We start from the raw sequence: 23,010 nt of genomic DNA, 5'->3' as shown, positions 1-23,010 counted from the left end.
TAAGGTGGCCATGAAATACCTTCCTGAGCAAAGGAGTAAAAATTTTAAGGAAATAAAAAGTGAAGAATAAAGATAGAGAAGCCCACTATATTCCAGTCTGTGAGATGGGAACCCATCTGCTACTCTTAAAAAATGCAGCAAATAGGATAGTGTGGTTGGAGTTGAGCTATTTGGTGGAACTGGGATCAGAGAAGCCAAAAGGGCTAGATTATGCAGGAATTTTAGGGCTTTTAAGGACGTCAAGAGACTTTTACTCCTTCTGGCTTCCTGTGATGATTATATGTCAGAGACTATATTCATCCTCCTGACTTAATTAACTGGAAAAACAACATAATATATAATACATCAATATTAAGTTATATAATACAAATTTAGGATGTAATAGTTGAGGAAAGAGACAAAAAGCAAGATAAATCCTATGACTGACCCAGCTTGTTCACTGGAGAGAATTTACAAACTCTAGCACAGAAATGTGGTACCAGTTCCCTTGACTTGAGGAGAAATAGTTGATATCAGTGCAGCAAGAATCTGTAATTAACATAGCAGAATACCAGAAGGAAAACATCTCAAAAGCAGGAGAAAACTGCCCAGAGAAAGAATTCTGGAGATCTGCAGAGGGTTTTTTTTTAGTCTTCTGCTGAGTTTGTTAGTACAAATAAGTGTGAGGAAGCCCCATGAGCCTGGAACCGAACATCAGAAAGGAGTGTGTGTACAGTTGTTGGGGAAGCGGATAAAAAAAAGATATCTGAACACAGACCAGATATATATTGGTTTTATGTAAAGAGTTAAGGGCAGAGGAGAAAAAAAAAAATGACTGATTTATCTCAGGTTAGTGTCTGTCCCAGTATAAGGTGATATTCGATAAGACTCAGGAACAACAAAAATTTCTATTTTGAGTTTGTTAAATTTCAGAATCTTTTTTACCAAAGTGTGTAAGTTGGATGGCCAAAAGGTAGTTCAGGAGGAACACACAATACACACTGCTCAGCATTCTTTTTTTTTTTTTTTTTTTAAAGATTTTATTTATTTATTTGACAGAGAGAGATCACAAGTAGGCCGAGGGGCAGGCAGAGAGAGAGAGAGGGAAGCAGACTCCCTGCGGAGCAGAGAGACCAATGAGGAGCTGCATCGCAGAACCCTGAGATCATGACTTGAGCCGAAGGCAGAGGCTTAACCCACTCAGCCACCCAGGTGCCCGCCAGCATTCTACCAACTTCTATCTCTGGTTTTTTCCTCAGCTTCTGAGCTCTAACACCTTCCTTTTGTTCCTTGCAAATATCTTTGGTCCCACTTGGTTCTCCCTGCTGTGGGCACCCTTCTGAGGGTTAGAGATTTGCCTTTAGTTTTGGCTACTTTGCTCCAGAAGAGAAACTTTATCTCCATGAATTTTGGTGAATAAAATATTCTATCTCATAAAAATTATAATTCAGCCTAATTTGTATACTTTTAGATGTCAATATTTACAAATATTGTACAGCTGAAAGACTTTCTTTTCAGCTGCTTGTTAAAAGTGCCTCTGTTTTCCTTAGGAGTATTTTTAAAACTAAAGGCAAGATTTTGAGTAGTGTTCTAGTGATTTCATGTAAATTGCGTGAATTAGAATGTCTTCTAGTATAAACAGTTTCAAAATTAAAATGAGATTGTTCATTTTAAATAACCACGCATGTATGTCATAAAATACTTTCTTCCATAATCATTGTCCCAGAAGATAATGAAACAGCACCGAATGTCTTTTCTTTGGAAATGTTGATATAGTGAAGTATATTACAAGCATTGACCTATAACAGTTGCAGAAAAATTATATTGGGAATCAAAAGTCAGCTGGTGGAATGGATTCCGTTGTGTTCCTCCCCACTTTATATACTCAAGTCCTCACCCCAAGACCTCAGAATGTGACCTTCTCTGGAAAGAATGGGCCACTGCAGATGTAATTGGTTATGATGAATTCATACTGGAGTGGACTGGGCACTTAATCCATTTGACTAGGGTCTTCAGAAGAAGAGAGACTCACAGAGGGTGAAGATTGCTTTGGGAGAAGAGAGGCAGAGATTGAAATAATGCATTTACAAACCCAGGAATTCTAAAATGGCCAATAAATTACTAGAAACTAGGTAGAGACGAAGAAAGATTGTACACCACAGCTGTCAGAAAGAATAAGGCTCTGACTACAGAACCATGAAGCATAAATTTCTTTATTGAAACCACCAGTTTTGATAATCTGTAATGGCTATGCCAGGAACAAACAAAATTGGAGAAGCAGTATATGTTTGATAAATCAATTTACTACACACAAGTTTTTTTTTTTTTATTTTTATAATGCTATTAAAATAGAGGAAAAAAGAAAATTTCAAATAGTTCAGAGACTACTATTACTATTATTTTAAAAATATTGATCATTAATCTCTGGTGTGTTTTGTTCCTTTAATATTATTTGATGGGATTTCTTTTCTGTTTTGGAAAAGCTAGAGATTATTTATGGGTCTAATCATTTTTAAATAGTGACATAGATGGGTAAAGGATTTCTGAATAGGAAGAGTCATCATGAGTAAAAGAGAAAAATAGGACTTTCCGCCAAGCCTGTGGAGAAAGAGAAAACACTCTTTTTATTAAATTTGAACTATACATCAAGTCATTGCTGATACCCTTCTGCTTTCCTGGTTTTGAGTTGTATCTAGTTCCGTTCCTGAGACTGACCAAGTGTTCACAGGTGTCCGTTTGATACCCTTTGCTTGGTCCAGATGAAATGCTCATCAGGCTTCTCTCCTTCCTACTGGCTCTGAGCTCTGCTTGCCCCATGTCTGAACAAGCAGTAAAGATGGAGTGTGTCCTTTATCAAACACTGATCCAGAGGCTCCACTAACCACAGTGGGCGCTTTGTGTCAGATCCTACTGGTCCTTTCCCACTGCTCACCCAGTTCCCCTCAAATGTACCTGCTAATCTTTGCTGACTTCTCTTTAGCCTATAAAGGAAAAGCCTTTTCTGTTGGATTTTGAGACACTTTGCAGATTTCTGAGATTTAAATGTTCTCTCCATGCGATGGATTTTGTTCTGAAGAAGCTATAAATATATACCAAGGGGTTACTTTTCTTATTACTTTGGAGAATTAAAACATGCTGAATCATTATTGAAAAACTGATTGAATGAATTTCTGTCTTTTTTTCTCCCCTTGTCACTTTCAACTTAACTGCTATTGTCTTTCAAACTTAACCTAGCCAGTCTTTAACATTCCTGCTGAAACAAAGAAAAACCTATACACCAAGCCAAATTCCCTGAGGAATGACAGTTAAAGCCAACAAACAGATGGTCAACAGGCCAGCACAGTCTCTTTCTGAAAGGCATAGTGCTCAGCAGGTGGACTTGGTAATCAGATTCTGAGGACTTACATCCATCTTTTTCCCCCTCCTTCCCTGATTTAGTCTCATTCATGGATCTTCAAGCCTATTTACTGTCTTTTCTTGGGGTCCTTTTCTCATATTTCCCCAGTGTCTTTATATCACCAACCTATTTCATTTCCACCTCTCCTCCCCTTAACGATAGCCTACTCAGTTCATCCGTATTAATCTCTCCCAACAATGTTTTTAGTACATCCTTCCTTGTTCTATGTACTCAGCAACTACCTAATGCTTAGCAGGACAAGTTCAGATTCTTTGCCCTGTTATTAATGGCAACAGGTAATTCCCTGTGGATGAATTCTCCATGTGTAATTAAAAATAATTGAAAACCTCTGAACCATTTCACTCTGAATTGTAGGACACTCTTCTTTTCGTACCCCCGCCCCCGCCAAATGCTTTATTTTATACCGAATTATTTAATCTTTCATAAAATTTAGAACATGTAATGTTGTTTTAAATAAAATTGACATTCTAAAAAGAAATTAGTAATATTTTCTTTCCTTCTTGTTAGAAGTATATTAGAGCGGTTGTCACTATTCTAATTGCTCCTCAGAATTCCTGAGGAAACATTTCAAAATTTATTGCATTCTGAATCTTATAAAAATGTAGATTCTGATTGCATAGGTCAGGATGAGGCTTTAGACTCTCCATTTCCAACCATTACCCAGGAGGTGCTGGTGCAGCTGCTCCAAAGATTACATTTTAGAAGATAAAGTCTTAAATAATACTAGGCACAGATTTAGGGGCAAGGCGGTTTGCAACCATATTATAGCAATTCTGATCAGGGTCTTATGTAATGTCTTTCTAAGTTTCACCAATTCTATGAATTGGTTCAATCTCATCAAATACCCATTTTGCCCATGAGAAAATGAAGTTTAGAAAAGATTAGGATTAGTTCAAGGTCATGAAATAGTAATTGTCATAAACCTTTTCCAACAATGGTGTTCTCATCCTCAAATCCTAGCCCTTTCATGACACCAGGACAGAAGTTTTCTCTCAGAAACATTTAGGTAAATAACTGCATTTTAAGAGAGCTACACCAGGCTCCATTTCCTAAACTGGGGCTGCTTTGGTTTAATGCTTTGGTTTTGTTTATTCTTGTTTTAATGTCACCACTGATACCTCTAAAGAATATGAAATGTTACTAGATTCACCTTACCTTTGTGATCGTGTCCTGGGGTTACTGACCATAAGGATAAGGATAAGGATAAGGATAAGGATAAGGTTGATAAGGTTGATATGGCCAAGTTGCTGGATACCTATTCTGTATACAAAGAAAATGAAGGGATAGTTGCAGAGAATTAAGACAATGTGTAAATATTTCAAAATAATTTCCTTTAAAATCTTAGCTATTAAGGTCAATAGGAACTTATATGTCATCCATGTGATTGTTTTTTCTAAACTTAGGTTAGGTTTTCACTTAAAAAAAAATTTTATTTATTTATTTGAGAGGGAAAGAAAGAACAGGATTGGAGGGAGGGGCAGAGGGAGAGGAAGAAGGCGGCTCCCTGCACAGCAGGGAGTTGGACACAACAAGGGGCTGAATCCTAGGGCCCTGGGATCACTCCCTGAGCCAAAGGCAGACACTTAACTGACTGAGCCAGGAAGGTGCCCCAGGTTTTCACTTTTTTGAAAAGAAATGTTTAAAACAAGTTTAAAATGAGAAAGCATTTACTTTTTACTATTTCTTGACAGTTTTGCCACACATTTTATAATATGTGTGGAGCCACTGATCATAGCCAACCACGTATAAAAGGTTTACATATTCTTTATAATATTACATCCAAGCTCTTACTTTGCCATCCTTGAATATGCGAGAGAAGGAAAGTTACTAATTCTAGGTTAGATGGAATTGTTACTTTGACTAAGCTTACAATCTCGTGGAAGCCCCATATTATTTAATACTGGCTTCTTGTTAAATGAGATAGCCTTCATCTCTCCTTCTGATTATTCTTATTTGATGTCATTTAAACTCATCTACATACTATATTACTAAAAATTTTTGAGACATTATCATACTGATATGGCATGTCAAAAGAGTAAGGGATATCAATGTACATTTCATTAAGAAAAATGTTAGGGGCACCTGTGTGGCTCAGTCTGTTAAGCATCTGCCTTTGGCTCAAATCATGATCCCAGGGTCCTGGAATTGAGCCCCAAGATAGGCTCCCTGCTTCAGGGACAGTGTGCTTATCCCTTTCCCCATGCCCCTTCCCCGCCCCTGCTCATGCTCTCTCTTTCTCTTTCTCTCAAATAAATAAATTTTAAAAATCTGGAAAAAAAGAAAGAAGGAAATGAAGTTTTCTATCTATTTTAACATGGTAAATTACATTAATCTAATGCCTTCATCATCTTCCAAAAGAATCAGAAGGCGGACGCTTACTATCTCATATGTGCTTTTAGCAGCCTCTATGCTCCATTAGGCATATATCATACATAGTAGAATTAGAATTTCAACTGTTCTTTGGCCAAGGCAATTATTTGCCAGACAAAGATACTTAAATCCCAAGAGAATAGTTGGTGTCTTCAGGCTGGCTTTATGAGTTTCTATTTAATGTTACTACTATCCAAGACTTGGGTTATTTTACCAGTGTATCATAAATAAGTACAATCAATGTGTCCTCTAACCATTCATTATATAGATATGTTTCAGAGATAAGTATTGGTTCTTTATATAGAATAAATAGTCAAGGAGAAAATATGTTTGTACTATACCATATTATCAGGGGAATACTTACAAGGCGAGGAAAATAGTTCCTATATTTCTTTCAAAACAAAAACAAAAACAAAAACAAAAACAGATTAAGATCTTAATGCAGGTTTCATTATCAAATTTACCCGTGAATGAAAATGTCTTACCTCTTCAGACGAATCAGCTCCCTGGGAAAAAAATAAAAAAAAATAATGAACACCTTCATTTTATAACTTGAAATTGAGTATAAAAAATGTACCACGCTAGGGCACCTGGGTGGCTCAGTGGATTAAAGCCTCCGCCTTCAGCTCAGGTCATGATCCCAGAGTCCTGGGATCGGGCTCTCTGCTCGGCAGGGAACCTGCTTCCTCTTCTCCTTCTCGCCTGCCTCTCTGCCTACTTGTGATCTCTGTCTGTCAAATAAATAAATAAAATCTTAAAAAAAAATGTACCACGCTGCCTTAATTATGATTAAATAAAATGAAGAAAAAAGGCTTCATGACTGATAAAGTAAACTAGTTTTTTTGTTTGTTTAATGACATTTTTAAAAGAAGTGAAGAGTAGATTTTTGCTGTAATTAATTTTCTACATTCTAGTATCAACTCCTTCTGGTGCATTTATTTATTTATTTTTTTTGCATATATGAAAAGGAAAATCTTTCATGTGTGAATGGGACAGATATTGAAAACCTAAGCTTCAAAGTTGCTTAAAACATATGTGTCTGGGATATGTTTTATATAGGTTAAGAGCTACTTATATTTAAATACTGTATGTACTAAAAAGAGTCTGGTACTATGTTTTTCTCTGTTCTTAGATTTTTATTTTTTGCACTTCTGCCCTTTTATTAAAAAATAAAATGATATACTGTGATGCCATAAATAACTTTTTGATACATCCACTGGAACTTTTCTGATCAATTAAAGAAGTATAATTATTTCTTTTAAAAAAATTTTTTATTTATTTATCTAATTGCCAGAGAGAGTGAGAGAGCAAGCACACAGCAAGGGGGAGCGTGAGGGGGACAGGCAGAGGGAGAAGCAGGCTCTCTGCTGAGCAGTTAGCTCTCTGCTACTGTGGGACCCAGGATCCCGAGATAAACCTGAGGTGAAGGCAGATGGTTCACTGACTAAGCCACCCAGTCATCCTCATTTCTTGAAGAATTTGTTGGTAGCCAGACACAAAGAATACCAAAACAAAAAGAACATGAGTTGAACAGAATAAGAAACAAAGGTAGGAGCAATGAGGAGGAAGTGGGAGTAAGGGGGGGGATTAGGGGAAGGACCAAAGTAGGAGGTTGACTAGGAGGGCAAGAGTCCTTCCCCTCTTTCCTGTTTCCTCCTAACCTTTCCTGAAGAGGTTAGGAGGTGCGGGAGGAGGAAGGGAAAGGCAAAAAGGAGGAGGCAGGGGTGGTGCGTGCGAGCCAAGGGAGAGGAGGAGGGGAAGAGGAACGGAGGGATGGCTGGAAAGTGGAGGAGGAAGTGGCGGAGGAGGAAAGCTTCAGACAGGTCACGTTTCACCTGGTGACATACAAGTCAATGAAAACACGGGCAGGAGCTCCTGACATTTGGTTCGTCTGAAATTATAATATTCACGTGTCCCTTATCAGCCTCTGAGTCCCACATTTTTGTGGCATTCTTTTAAAAATTTCATTTTTACATACCAGTGCCCTGTGAGTTTAGTGTCCATGTGCACTGAGTGTGTGTGCGTGTCCGTGTGCGTTTAGCACAGGTGTATGTGTGTATGTTTTACTTTAGGATTTATTCTAAACCCCTAATGAACTTATCTAGGTTAACTGAAAGAAATTGTCCATATGAAAACATTAAAATCTATAAAGCCGTGATCAGGAAAATATAAACAATGGCCAGAACACAAGAAACAAAGAGAATCTTTGGATAACTACCGAGAACATATTATTCAAAGTTTCCTGATATACTTACGATCATGGCAACCATGAGGACCATGATAAAGGCAAAGACAAAGATCTTCATATTTGACTGAGTCCTGTGAAAGCATATATGAAAATCAGTAGCGTATTCATTCCCGCTTTTACAAGTCGAACATTTATTGATCAAACTATGCTCCAAAGCCTTGGGAGACATACAGGAAAAGAAAAAGACAATGGAAACACATTGCCTGTCATCAGGGAACTTAGAACTGGTAGGGGATATTGCTAAATAAAGATAAGTGCTGTGATTTGGAAATAAAGTGCTATAGAAACACCCAAAAGGGACTACTTGAAGAGACCATGAGGATGAGTGCATTAAAGCAAAGCAAAAGCTAAGGTTGTGCGAGATTATGTAGGATAAGTAAGAAGTGTTGGGAGCCAATCTGAGAATGACAAAGGAGGGGGAGGATTATGAGCTGGAAGTGACATCCTTCAGCATGTAGGGGGACAGTGATGGAGTCAGGCTGGCCTCTTAGATTGTTATGAGATTATGGGGCTCACAGAATGACAGGAGGAGAGTTAAGGCAGAGTATAAAGAAATGTTTAGAAGATAGATTGACAAACAATAGGGACTGGTTTCATAACAGAGTGTGTGAAAACAAGCCAGATTTCAGGCTTGAAAATGAATGATATTTGGAAGGGAAAAACCAAATTGAAAAGTTTTAGGGACAATATCTGTAGATACTTTGAGAAATTGAATCGGTAAAAGTAATTGATTCTCCATATTAGCTCCTTCAACTAAATTAATGTGATCTGGGATTATTTGACATGTATTTGTAATTCTCTGTATACAAGTAAACCCAATTTTATTGCTGTAGAAGAAGTAAGGTAGATTATTTATTTCTGAATTGAAGACATAGATATAAACATTTTCAAACTATAAGGTAAATAATAGGCAAAGGCTTTTTTTTTTCCAACCACCAGTTTTGATAGAACATTAAAGTAACAACTTATGTTTAGAAATAGAAGAAACTGTTCTTCTGCTAAATAGCTCTAAATTTGCTTTAACATATGAAGCAGAACTCAAGGATGATGGCACTTTCCTTGCTCCTTCTCTGCTTGTTCTGTCTCATTAGTGTAAGCTCAGGACTGTGGCATTTGATAGCTTATGGAATTAAATATTTCTTGGTGAAGTTTTTCTATCATCTATTGTGTACACCAAATATTCAGTCATGTTATGATACAAAATAGGATGTAACTTTTAGCATTGTTTCTACCTGGCAGCTTATTGAAAGAAAAAGATGGAAATACACAGAAAGTGATCTTCCACAGATGAATAAATAACTACCTCGCTAGACTGATTGATTTAGGAGTTTGAAAAGATATATCCCAAAAACACAATGAAAAACATCTGAGATACTACAAACTTTTTTCCAGCCAAATTACAATAAAATGAAAATGGGTTAAGAAAGTGAAAATTATTGAAATGAAATAGTACTTTATACAATGTTAACTTTGCAGGAAAAAAAAACCCTATTTTGAATGATGAAAATGACAATGAGAAGGTTATGGAAAATGAATTAGTGCTGGGAATAAAGTAACTTTTAAAAAAGGTAACTTTAAACTCTGAAATAAACATATTTGCCAAAAGAGAGCGGACACTCTTCTGAGACCATTTTCTCACAAAATTTCGATTCCGACTTTGAGTTAAAAGTAAAAGTATCTCTTAACAAAGTTGATGTCATGAATTTAGTCAAGGATAAAAGGTTTTTAGAAAATCCCACCAGCAGAGATGATGGAGCACAATTCCTTCTTTCCACATCGTTCTCTTTGTAACATGACTGCTGTCAATTCAGAGGCCGTGACATCCTCAACTCACCTTCAGATCTTCACATCAGATCATTATGTCTTTAAATTGTTTCTTTATGAGAAATTATCAGTCAATAATATACATTTTATAAGTGGTTTTTAAGTTGTTCCAATGAACAATAGATTAAAATAAAACATCATACTTGATCGTACGTGAATGTATTACCTGTTATCCAAGATGAGACTCAAGAGTCAGAGACTGGAAGTCTGAAGCCCCAAGAGACGAGGTGCTTTTCCTGAGCACGGATGTATTTAAGTACACTGAAATCCTCCATTTGTTTTTCTAAATCATGTCAAATATGAGATCATATTATTGAATTGAAAATAATGACCAAAACCTGTCCCCACAGAAACCAAGATAAACTGAACATGCTGATTTTTACAACAGAAGATTGTAAAGCATATGACCAGGAAACAAATGGACCCATCAAATATTAATCTTAGTGTCAGTCTAGGCATCTGTGAATAAACCAAGATAAACTGAACATGCTGATTTTTACAACAGAAGATTGTAAAGCATATGACCAGGAAACAAATGGACCCATCAAATATTAATCTTAGTGTCAGTCTAGGCACCTGTGAATAAGAGAGAAAAGTAAGTTGCAGTAAGCCAAGCGTAGAAATGATTGAAACATTTAAAATGTTTCCAAAGAGCACCATCTCCCTATTTCAACAAATGCATGTCCAGATGGAACACCTCTATGCCAAAAATGATAACCACTTTATTAAAGAACTACTTGTGCTTAATAAGTGGTGACAATAGTCATAATAAAATTGAAATCTTCATTTATTTCAAGTATGTTTCCTCCGAATTATTAAAGTGTGCTTTTCTTCTATTGACTGGCAAACTTTAAGTCTTAAAGATATCCAAAATTGGCCAAAATTCATTCATTCATTGAATACTGTAATTAATAAAATAATTCTTCTTTTGAAATCAAGTGACCATAGATGCTTAGTCTACATTACTCACAAGTAGCTGGAGGCACATATTTTGGAATTTAATTTACTTCCTTTGAGCCTTTAGGCGCTCATGTTCCTCAGTGGGAGCCATATGTGTGTGCATGATTATACACTAGACAGAAGGAAAATTCCTTTTCATTTAGTTTCTAGGGAAATTTGTATAATAGTTCACCTTTTGGCCACCTGTCAAATAATTTGATGTCAAAACTGACATTAATTCAGTCAGAGCTAAATATAAGGAAATCATTTTTAAGGTTTGTAAATATTATGTCTTAGCCTACTGTTACTCATAATGTGATACATAGAACTATCAGAATCAGAATCATGTGAGAGCTTGCGCAAGTGCTAATGAATAGACCTTCTTTCTATATTCGCTGCATCAGAACCTTGGGGATACACTAGGAATCTCATTTTAACAGTATCCCCAGGCAATGACCTGTGTAGCATAAAGTTTGAGAAACCAAATGATAGACTCAGTAGTATATTATTTGTCTAGAGACTAGGTCCCATAAATACAATTTAAGGTTTAATTTTTATCAAGTATCTTAAGAAAATACTTATTAGGTGAATAATCTATGCTATATTTGAACCACCCATTAAAAATTACTGCTATTCTCTGGGTAATATATAAAACATGCAGCCAAGAATACTATATCCAGCTAGGCTATCATTGAAAATAGAAGGAGAGATTAAAAGCTTCCAGGACAAACAACAACTGAAAGAATTTGCAAATACCAAACCAGCTCTACAGGAAATATTGAAAGGGGTCCTCTAAGCAAAGAGAGAGCCTACAAGTGGTAGATCAGAAAGGAACAGAGACCATATACAGTAACAGTCACCTTACAGGCAATACAATGGCACTAAATTCATATCTCTCAATAGTTACCCTGAATGTGAATGGGCTAAATGCCCCTGTCAAAAGACACAGGGTATCAGAATGGATAAAAAAACAAAACCCATCTATATGTTGCCTCCAAGAAACACATTTTAAGCCCGAAGACACCTCCAGATTTAAAGTGAGGGGGTGGAAAAGAATTTACCATGCTAATGGACATCAGAAGAAAGCAGGAGTGGCAATCCTTATATCAGATCAATTAGATTTTAAGCCAAAGACTATAATAAGAGATGAGGAAGGACACTATATCATACTCAAAGGGTCTGTCCAACAAGAAGATTTAACAATTTTAAATATCTATGCCCCCAATGTGGGAGCAGCCAACTATATAAACCAATTAATAACAAAATCAAAGAAACACATCCACAATAATACAATGATAGTAGGGGACTTTAACACTCCCCTCACTGAAATGGACAGGTCATCCAAGCAAAAGATCAGCAAGGATATAAAGGCCTTAAATGACACACTGGACCAGATGGACATCACAGATATATTCAGAATATTTCATCCCAAAGCTACAGAATACACATTCTTCTCTAGTGCACATGGAACATTCTCCAGAATAGATCACATCCTCGGTCCTAAATCAGGACTCAACCGGTATCAAAAGATTGGGATCATTCCCTGCATATTTTCAGACCACAATGCTCTAAAGCTAGAACTCAACCACAAAAGGAAGTTTGGAAAGAACCCAAATACATGGAGACTAAACAGTATCCTTCTAAAGAATGAATGGGTCAACCGGGAAATTAAAGAAGAATTGAAAAAAATCATGGAAACAAATGATAATGAAAACACAACGGTTCAAAATCTGTGGGACACAACAAAGGCAGTCCTGAGAGGAAAATATATAGCGGTACAAGCCTTTCTCAAGAAACAAGAAAGGTCTCAGGTACACAATCTAACCCTACACCTAAAGGAGCTGGAGAAAGAACAAGAAAGAAACCCTAAGCCCAGCAGGAGAAGAGAAATTATAAAACATACAAATGTTTTAGAAGGCAAAAAGAATTACAGTCAAATTCATTTTAAATTATTTAGTATACTTTCATTGATTTCTAAGCCTTATAGATATATATTCTCTTCTCAAATGCAAAGCATATGATCTCCCTAATATGAGGAAGTGGTTATGCAACATGGGGGCTTAAGTGGGTAGGAGAAGAATAAATGAAACAAGATGGGATCGGGAGGGAGACAAACCATGAGTGACTCTTAATCTCACAAAACAAACTGAGGGTTGCTGGGGGGAGGGGGTTTGGGAGAAGGGGGTGGGATTATGGACATTGGGGAGGGTATGTGCTTTGGTGAGTGCTGTGAAGTGTGTAAACCTGGTGATTCACAGACCTGTACCCCTGGGGATAAAAATATATGTTTATAAAAAATAAAAAATTAAAAAAAAGAGAAAGAAATGTAAATTTAATTAAAAAAAACCTAATCTTTAGTATATTCTCAATGGAAAAAAGATATATAGGGTTTAGTAAGTATTGAAACACATCTGATTTTAAAAAAGTAAAGGCCCTGCTTATTCACTTGGTATTGTCATATGACTTGCTTTCTTAGTAAGTATTAGTTTTTCTTTGTAAGTTTTTTTTGTCTCTCCCCTTCTGACTCTCACTTACTTTTTTCTTTCACTATTACTTTATTGATTCATGTAAGTAAGGTTACTTGGCAGTATTCTAATAGATCTATGCAATTCATAATCTCTTAAAGAAAAAGTAAACTAATTCTCCAAGGGCAATACCAAAGAACATGAAGAAAACCAAACTGCTAGGTAATAAAAATAGATAGATGCTAATATACACATTTACAATTAAACTTAACTCACCCATATTTTAGGTTGGACATCAAAATGTTAGCATTTTTCCACTCATCACTTCCTACTGTAACAAGATAGGAAGGATGGGGATTGTGTGTGAGTGTGAGAAACAAGAAGATGGAATCTAAACACTGGAATAACCTTCCATTTGTTATGGTGCCATCCTCCAGGGACAGTGTGTCATTTCAGAATATCGATGGACCAGAACATGTCCTGACATTTTATAGTTCAGTAAAACAAATATCCTTTCCTCCATAACCAACCAGTGTTCTGTTTGAAAAATGCCAGAGTTTAGATTTACAAGGGAGACATCAATAAAGAGCCCTTGCTATATCACAAGTGCGGCTTTAAATTGTTGGCATAAGTGTGCAAACAGTGAATAGGATTTTATGGTGGTATTTTTTTGAATTTTCCTTAGGCTTCTTCCTTCTCTTCTTTTTTTCTTATTGTCTTTATTTGTCTCATAATAAAATAGGTTTATAGTCTAAACAAAATCCATAATGTTTATTTATTTAACTAAAGGACATCTCATGTATATTCTTTTTTTTTTTTAAGATTTTTTTTATTTATCTGATAGAGAGAGATCACAAGTAGACAGAGAGGTAGGCAGAGAGAAAGGGAAGCAGGCTGCCCGCTGAGCAGAGAGCCCGATGCAGGACTCAATCCCAGGACCCTGAGATCATGACCTGAGCCGAAGGCAGAGGCTTTAACCCACTGAGCCACCCAGGTACCCTGTCCCGTGTATATTCTTGTGTGAATACTAAAATGTAGAAGGAATCAACCATAGACTAGCAGATGTATAAGAATGTATGAGTGACCTGGAAAACAGGGTAATGAGAAACACTTTACATTTACAAAAATGTAAAGAGATTTTAAAAAGTAAGATAGCTTAAGGGATCTCTTAGATAACATCAAGAAAATGAATATTTGCGTTAGAAATGTCCCAGAAGAAGAAGAAGAGAGAGAATGGGGGAATTAAACTTACTTCAAGAAAGAATACCAAGTGTAAGGTGATATCTCAATGTGGTTTTTATTTGACTCTCCCTGATGGCTAGTGATGATGAACATTTTAACAACATGTGTTGGAGGGGATGTGGAGAAAGGGGAACCCTCTCACACTATTGGTGGGAATGCAAGTTGGTGCAGCCTCTTTGGAGAACCGTGTGGAGATTCCTCAAGAAATTAAAAACAGAATTTCCTTATGACTGGGCAAGTGCACTCCTGGATATTTACCCCAAAGATACAGATGTTGTGAAAAGAAGGGCCATCTGTACCACAATGTTTATAGCAGCAATGGCCACGGTCGCCAAACTGTGGAAAGAACCAAGATGCCCTTCAACAGACGAATGGATAAAGAAAATGTGGTCTTTATACACTATGGAGTATTATGCCTCCATCAGAAAGGATGAATATCCAACTTTTGTAGCAACAAAATTTTGTAGCAGAAAATTTTGTAGCAAAAATTTTGTAGCAATCCAAATTTTGTAGCAGAATATCCAAATTTTGTAGCAACATGGACGGGACTGGAAGAGATTATGTTGAGTGAAATAAGTCAAGCAGAGAGAGTCAATTATCATATGGTTTCACTTAATTGTGGAGCATAACAAATAGCATGGAGGACAAGGGGCGATGGAGAGGAGAAGGGAGTTGGGGAAAATTGGAAGGGGAGATTAATCATGAGAGACTATGGACTCTGAAAAACAATCTGAGGGGTTTGAATTGAGGGGTGGGGGGTGGGAGGTTGGGGTACCAGGTGGTGGGTATTATAGAGGGAACGGATTGCATGGAGCACTGGGTGTGGTGAAAAAATAATGAATACTGTGATGCTGAAAATAAATAAAAATTAAAAAAAAAAGAAAGAATACCAAGTAAACATCCCTAATCTAGAGAAAAATGGACATCAGGTCCAAAGGAGATGAGCCCATACTGGTCAACACCAGGACACATAATAATTAAAATGTTAGATATAAAATATAAGAGAATTTTAAAAGCACCAAGAGAGAAGCAAATGTTACATATAAGGGAAAACCTCTAGGGCTATTAGTTGATTGTTCAGCAGAAACCTTGTAGGCCAGGGGCGCCTGGGTGCCTCAATGGGTTAAACCTCTGCCTTCAGCTCAGGTCATGATCTCAGGGTCTTGGGATCAAGCCCCACATCGGGCTCTCTGCTCAGCAGGGAGACTGCTTTCTCCTCTTTCTCTGTCTACCTCTCTGTCTCCTTGTGAACTTTCTCTCTCTGTCAAATAAATATATAAAATCTTTCAAAAAAAAAATAAAAAGACAGACACTTTGTAGGCCAGAAAGGAGTTGCATGATATGTACAAAGTGCTGGAAGGAGAAGACTTACGACCAATCCCTGCAAAGTTATCATTCACAAAGAAGGAGAGATAATTTCCCAAACAAACAAATGGCAAAGGAGTTTGTCAGCACTAAGTTAGTTTTACAAGAAATAGTAAAGGGGCTTCTTTGAGTGTGAAAGAAATGGCCACAATTAGATGTAAAAAAATATGAATAAAAAGATGTAAAAATGAAAGCACATAAAAAACAGAGTAGCGAGTTGAAATATTTTTTAGAATGTGTTTGAACTTATATAATCATTAACTTATTAATATCGACTGCTGTATATTCAGCTTGTTGTATGCAACGCAGTTAAGCACAAACTCCAAACCTGGAAGAGATGCACAAAAAACGAGGACAAAAAAGCTAAAGATATCACTACAGAAACCCATGAATCAAGAGAAGAAGAAAGGAAATGATGTGGTATATGCACACACATTAGAATGTGTACACACACACACACACACACACACAGAGGAATATTATACAGCCATGAAAAGAATGAGATGTTGACATTTGCAACAACATGGATGGACCTAGAGGAAATAAGTGAAATAAGTCAGACAGAGAAAGAAAAATCCCATCTGATTTTACTCATGTGTGAAATCTAAAGTCAAAATAAGTGAACACACAAAAGTAGAATTAAACCTATAAATTCAGAGAATAATCTGACTCTTCCAGAGGAAGGGGGCACATAACATGGGTAATGAGTGAATGGTTGCTACAAGCTTCCAGTTATGGAATGAATAAGTCATGATAATAAAACACATAGCATAGGGAATAGAGTCAATGGTATTGTAGTAGCATATGGTGACAGATGAAGGCTACACTTGTGGTGAGCACAGCATAGCATGTAAAGAGTTGTGTTGCTTTGTTGTACTCCTGAAACTAATGTAACATTGTGTGTCACATATACTCAAGTTTTTTAAAAAGAAAAGAAATATTTGGCCTTTTGCTCCTAAGGCATTTGTTACAGAGTGTATCTTTTTATCATAAAGAGAACTTCAGTGCTATTGGCAGAAGTATTGTCAGCTCATGGACTTCTGTATCTTCAGAGTCTTATAATATGCCTGACATGCAGTACAAACTCGATAAATATTAGTTTGATGAATAAATAAGTTTATAAGATGATTTTAGGCAGTACATGAATAGAAGTGTTTTTTAAAATTTTTGTTTATATTATTGTGTATCAAAAACTGTACATATAACTACATAGTAAACCTGTGGCTTGGGTTATGATTATATGTTTCTTTTTAAAATAAATGTAAACAGTGTAAGTTAAAAATATTCATTAAATACAGCCTAGATAGGAAATGCATTTGCCAAACATTCAAAACACCATGTTGGAGAAACACAGGCTTACAGTAATGGAACACATTCAATGACAAGATCTCTGTTACTTTAGAGACTTTGAGAAGTTCAATGATGAGTGGAGCTAAGCAAGAATAAATTTCCCTTAATTTAATTTTTCAGAGAAATTAGAAGAGATATTTTTGTTCATAGTTGAAAAATGTACATGTTTTGAGTTTGTTTCTACCTATTATTTAGACAGCAGACTATCTTATAAAAAGAAAACACTAATTTTTATTTGGTATGTACATATGAAAAAAGAATATATACACATGGACATGCAATATTTATGTAAATACATACACATGTACTAGTGCCAAAACAAGTACGTGGACTTAACTCTTCCAATTGTAAGAATAGTATTAGAACACATACCCTTATATATGTTCAGAGACTTCTGGGCAGTTCTGATGAACACTGTTTTTTCTCCTTAGGAAAAATGCAGAGTTTCACATAGAATGAAGTGTTGAACAGTGTAAGGCAATAAATTTTGCCTGACAAGGAAGGATGTCCACACTCTTCACTAACTCATATTTCTCTAAATTACATTTAATGTAATAACTCAGAATGAAAAAATAAGTTCCCATTTTTATATAACATAAAAATGCTAACATTTACTTTCTGAGAGATTCTAGCAGACTGTTAGATGAGCAAAATATTGTTTGATGACTTACTTTTTAAATTATTTTCCACATACCTGAAAGACACATAGAACCACAATCCTTATCTGAGTCTACAAATCCCTCTAGCCTATTTAGTTACTGGCAAGCACCTAGGTTAAATAATATATTCTCTTTCATTTTATTATAATAAAAAAGAGACTTGACAAACTTAGAAGAAAATGTGAGTTCACGTGGATGCATTCTGTGGACAGGAGACTGAGGAAAAAACATACTCACAGTGCTTATACATAACTAGGGAAATACAAAAATAAGCAGAGATAACCAAGAGACAATTGAGTCTGTCAGTCTATCTTGCAAGCAGAAATTCAGGGTTATATTAAAATATTTGGGCAATATAGGGGCAATTAAAATTCTTAAAATGGCAAGGTGATAGAAGAAGGAGTAAATTGAGGAAAGAGGCTAAGGTCCACACCCTACTGATCATCAACGTTAAGTCTGAGAAAAAGGACTTGAGGCAAAACACATAGAAGTAGGAGAAGGAAGGGAATCACAGGGAGACCTACTGATGGGTAAGATGGAATCAAGAGGACCAACTGCAGTGGTGTCTTTGGGAGCAAGCTCCAATTACCTCTGTGCATTGTTACTAATAATTGTGAGATTAATTGAGATAATGCATATTAGTCACATTGCACATAATAGATGTTCACTCTATGTTACCTGTTATTACCATTATTACTACTTTCACCTCAACCATTCTTACTAAAATGAATACTTTTGGTAGGGAGTAAAAAGGAGAGAAAAGACGTTGCCTCTGGAGTAGAAGATCAGCATACCTTTGGGACTAGAAGGGGAGAATCAGTGTCCAGTGAGATCATTAGAGAAGGTTACACGGGGAGTTGGATGTTCATGACAAATGGATTGGGTATTCTCTTTGATGGAGAAAGGGTAATGCTTTTCTAAGAATAGGGGAAGGGTAGGTCATTAAAGCCTTGAGGAGAGTAGTGAAGCTACCAACATTTTGGGGGAACAAAAAAGAAATACAGCTACCTCTCGCTCCAGCAAAGAAGTGTTTGCAAGAAGTTCCAAATACCCAGTAAAGTATAGAAAACATAGACAAAGGGGAAAATTGTCTGATTAGGAGATTTTTGGTTTTTACCCTTTAGAATTTAACTGCCAGGGTAAAAGAGCAGTAGAAGTAGATTTTTAGAGACTTTCCAGGGTTAGGCTTTCCCAGGTAGGTGGGTCAAAGGCAGGGAGTCATTGTGAACTATTTAGCAAATATTGAAAATGATCGAGAGTAAAGCCCAGGTGAGTGGGAAAGGAAGGAGGTCCAGGGAAAGTAAATGGAATGGAAACCACATGACAAGCCCTTACATGACAAGAGGATTCTTTGAAGTCACCCAAAAAGTCCCCTAGATTTACTCATTCCCCCTTCTCAAATATGTATCTCATGGTGACTCTCATAACACAAATTGCAAGGCCCTGAGGGCCTTCACCCACCCTGATGTGGTTTCCATGGGTGTCTCCAGCCCCCACAGTTCTCAAGCCAGGCTGGGCTCCTCTTGTTCTCTCCTCTTTCTGCCAGGCACCTGCCTCAGTGAATTTGCTTTGACTGTTGCTTCTGCTGCACCTGGGTTCCTCCAGCTATTCTCACGTCCTTTTCATTTCACAGGTCAAGTGTCAACTTGCCAGAGTGGCCTCCCCTCACTGCCCTCTCTAAACTATCCTCCTGCTATTCTCCTTCTCCTCGGTAGCACACTTATCAGCACTTGGCATAGTACCTGCTGCTTCTTTTCTTGCTTTTGTCTTCCTCCAGTCATTAGAATGTGAACACCATCAAGCCAGGAATCTTGTTTTGTTTTTTGTGTTACAACAACATTCAGAAAAAATGTTTGGCCTACCATACATGCTCAACATTTGTTAGAAAGAATGTCTAACCACCAAAAGAAGGACTTAGAATTTTTAGGTTCCCAAAGCCTGACTCTCTTCTTCTGGGGGTGATGTTCTGGGCTCTCATCTGGGCAGGCAAGAACTTTGACTACAGACTTGAGAATCTGGATAAAAGTTGTTGGACGAGACACATGGGAGCAGAAACAGTCACAGAGCTGTTACAGTGAGGACTAAATCCTGCCAAGGGACAGCCATAGTGGGCTCCAGAAACTGAAGGTTTGGTCTGAGAGGCACTCTTGAGATTGAGGGCCTTTGCTGTCCACATGGTGTCGGTTAGTTGTTAGAGAGCTGGTTATGCCAGTAACAGTGGCCTCATCTCTATGTATGAGGGATAGAAAAAAAAAGAAAAGACCATACAGCTAAAAATGCATTTGAAATTTTAATGTTTTGGCAAGAGATGTGAGATTCTGTCTCAGCAATTGTGCTAGAGAGATTTCAGTTGGTCATCAATACAGTTAATAAGAGACCACAATCCAGATCTAGCATGTCCAGCGTGATAGAAAGGAAGAGTACAGACACAACAGATAATATTTCACACAATTTTGCTTTGGCTCAGGATTGTTCCCTTTTCAACAGGAGGTCAGACATGTTGGTATCCGAGGTGATAGGATGGACATGGAAACTGTGTACAAAGATTTTTCCAGTCAAACCTATGAATAAAGAGAAAATACTGTATTAGCTATTAACTTTATATTCCAAGATATACATACGTATGTATGTAGATATACATGCTTATATGTATACATATATATGCATAATACATAAAGCATGTAAACATACATTATGATCTTGCAGAAATATAAATTTTTATACTAAGTACTAATTAATATTTCCTAGTGCCACACGAAATACTAAACGTATCCCCACTCATGTGCTTGTTGGTACTCAGTGCCACCATAAGAGGCTGCGCAGACGTATTTGTTGTACAAGTGACTAAATAATTCATAGTTAATAGCCAGATTCTGCAACAGTTCTTTTTTTTTTTTTTTTTTAAAGATTTTATTTATTTATTTGACAGAGCGAGATCACAGTAGGCAGAGAGGCAGGCAGAGAGAGAGAGGGAAGCAGGTTCCCTGCTGAGCAGAGAGCCCGATGCGGGACTCGATCCCAGGATCCTGAGATCATGACCTGAGCCGAAGACAGCGGCTTAACCCACTGAGCCACCCAGGCGCCCTGCAACAGTTCTTTTTAATGCCTTCATTAAATGAGAAATGCTTATATTTTTGAGCATGTTTAAGGGAATATTTTAAATTCCAAGATGTGTGTTGAGTATAAAATACATTAATACTTCTTAAATGACTATTTCTTTTTTTAAAATTTTTTATTTTTTGTAAACATATATTTTTATCCCCTGGGGTACAGGCATGTGAATCGCCAGGTTTACACACTTTACAGCACTCACCATAGCACATAGCCTCCCCAATGTCCATAGAAATGACTATATCTTGATTTAATTTGAATGTACATTTGTCATACAGTCATATTAAGTAAAATACCCTTTGAATATTTAAAAAACCCTCTTTAAAAACAAATCCTTCATGATTCATTTGGTTAGATGTCTTTATTTATTTATATGTTTATTGTGTAAATATTCTGTCAGTTTTATTTCCTTCTGCCTTATGATGTTCTTCTGATAGTTCTTGCTTTGTCTGACCCTCCTAATGCTTGTAGTTCAGGCATTACTCTTGACCTTTCCATACTACCCCTTTATTGTGCTCATAATTCTATCTTAGCACTTAATAAAATTTTAAAATAAATTTCTTTCTTTTTCTAGGGGCCCTTGGATGGCTCAGTCAGTTAAGTGCCTGCTTTTGGCTCAAGTCATGATCTCAGGTCCTAGGATGGAGCCCTATGTTGGGCTCCTTGCTCAGCGAGGAGTCTGCCTCTCCCTCTCCCTCTGTGTGCTCACTTTCTCTTGCTCTCTCTCTCTCTCAAATAAATAAATAAAATAAAATAAACGTGTTTCTCCTTCTAAAGATGAAGTTGAGGGCATGCGAGTCGGTAACTCATTTCTATTTATCAAGTCTCTCAGCTAGTGGATGAGTGATAAGCAATTGCAAAATACAGAACTTAGGAATGACAGCAAAGTGAATGTTCCTATTCAGACAATACAGCCCAACTTCAACCCACATCAAGGATGTTATTTTTATCACATAACATTATTTGGAAACGTTGTCTGATCCTTTTCCAATACTGGGAAGACCAAACTGGAGAAGAGAACCCAGCTGTGGACCAATGTCCTGACAGGTAAAACCCACCCCCTGGATTAATCTCCAGCTGGCACCTGTGTGCAGTGTAGCCTCAGCAGTGGAGTGTTTCAGAGGAGGAGCCCTTGGGCTTGATCCCTGGGTGGAATCCCGCCTCTTCCACGTATTACTTACACTGTGATCAAGGGCAATTAATATAGACCCCCTGTGCATGTTGGTACCACCTCCACATTGGGCGTGAAAGTTAACAGCCTCACAGGTGTATGTGAGCATGAACCTGGTTAATACTGACAGAGGGTTTAGAACCGTGGCTGACACGTGTTAATACTCAGTGAATAGCAGCAATTCCTCTTGGATTTGCTGTTCCACATTTTGTCATGTTGGCCCTTTTTACCCATTTATTATTTTACTATAGATATACTTAGTTTTTTAAAGTTTTTTTATTTATTCATTTGACTGAGAGAGAGAGATCACAAGTAGGCAGAGAGGCAGACAGAGAGAGAGGGGGGAAGCAGGCTCCCCGCTGAGCAGAGAGTCTGATGCGGGGCTCAATGCCAGGACCCTGGGATCATGACCTGAGCCGAAGTCAGAGGCTTAACCCACTGAGCCACCCAGGCACCCCCTAGATATATTTAGTTTTGACCAGCAATTTAATTTTAAGATGTAAGTTAAGGCAGTTGATCCTAATAATTTTCATCAGAGTAAAAAGTTTTCTTTTTCTATTTTTGAATCTATAAGATAATTTGGATATTAACCAAACTTATTACAGATATTCTACTTCTTAATTTCTGGACTGTTTTTGTAAAATAAATTAATATGACCTATATCTTCTCCCCTTAAGGAATTCCTGCAGAAGTCAAGTTTTATATATATATATATGTGTGAATATATATATATATATATATATATATATATATATATATGTTAGTGTTAGGAAATTAAAATTCAATATAAATGCAATTCTTTATCACTATTATTGTAACCTTATACTGCTATATTTAACTACATGTTTTTATTTTAATTACTGACTTGG

At 36.8% G+C, this 23,010-nt stretch overlaps 1 long non-coding RNA gene across 1 annotated transcript; it reads right to left on the bottom strand.

The window, feature by feature from the left end:
• Nucleotides 1–2,174: 2,174 nt before the first annotated feature.
• Nucleotides 2,175–10,114, bottom strand: LOC106007226. The gene is made up of 6 exons (XR_001181856.2): nt 10,006–10,114; nt 8,023–8,086; nt 6,253–6,273; nt 6,132–6,158; nt 4,553–4,657; nt 2,175–2,577 (listed from the first exon to the last, which is right to left on the bottom strand). It is a non-coding gene; the product is annotated as an uncharacterized LOC106007226 (long non-coding RNA).
• Between the last annotated feature and the right edge of the window lie 12,896 nt (nt 10,115–23,010).

The sequence above is a fragment of the Mustela putorius genome, unplaced genomic scaffold, assembly GCF_011764305.1.
Source record: "Mustela putorius furo isolate JIRA1106 unplaced genomic scaffold, ASM1176430v1.1 tig00000430_pilon_pilon_pilon, whole genome shotgun sequence".
Taxonomy (NCBI): Eukaryota; Metazoa; Chordata; class Mammalia; order Carnivora; family Mustelidae; genus Mustela; species Mustela putorius.
Note: the sequence above shows the minus strand (reverse complement) of the source record. Positions and strands in the feature narration are given on the sequence as shown.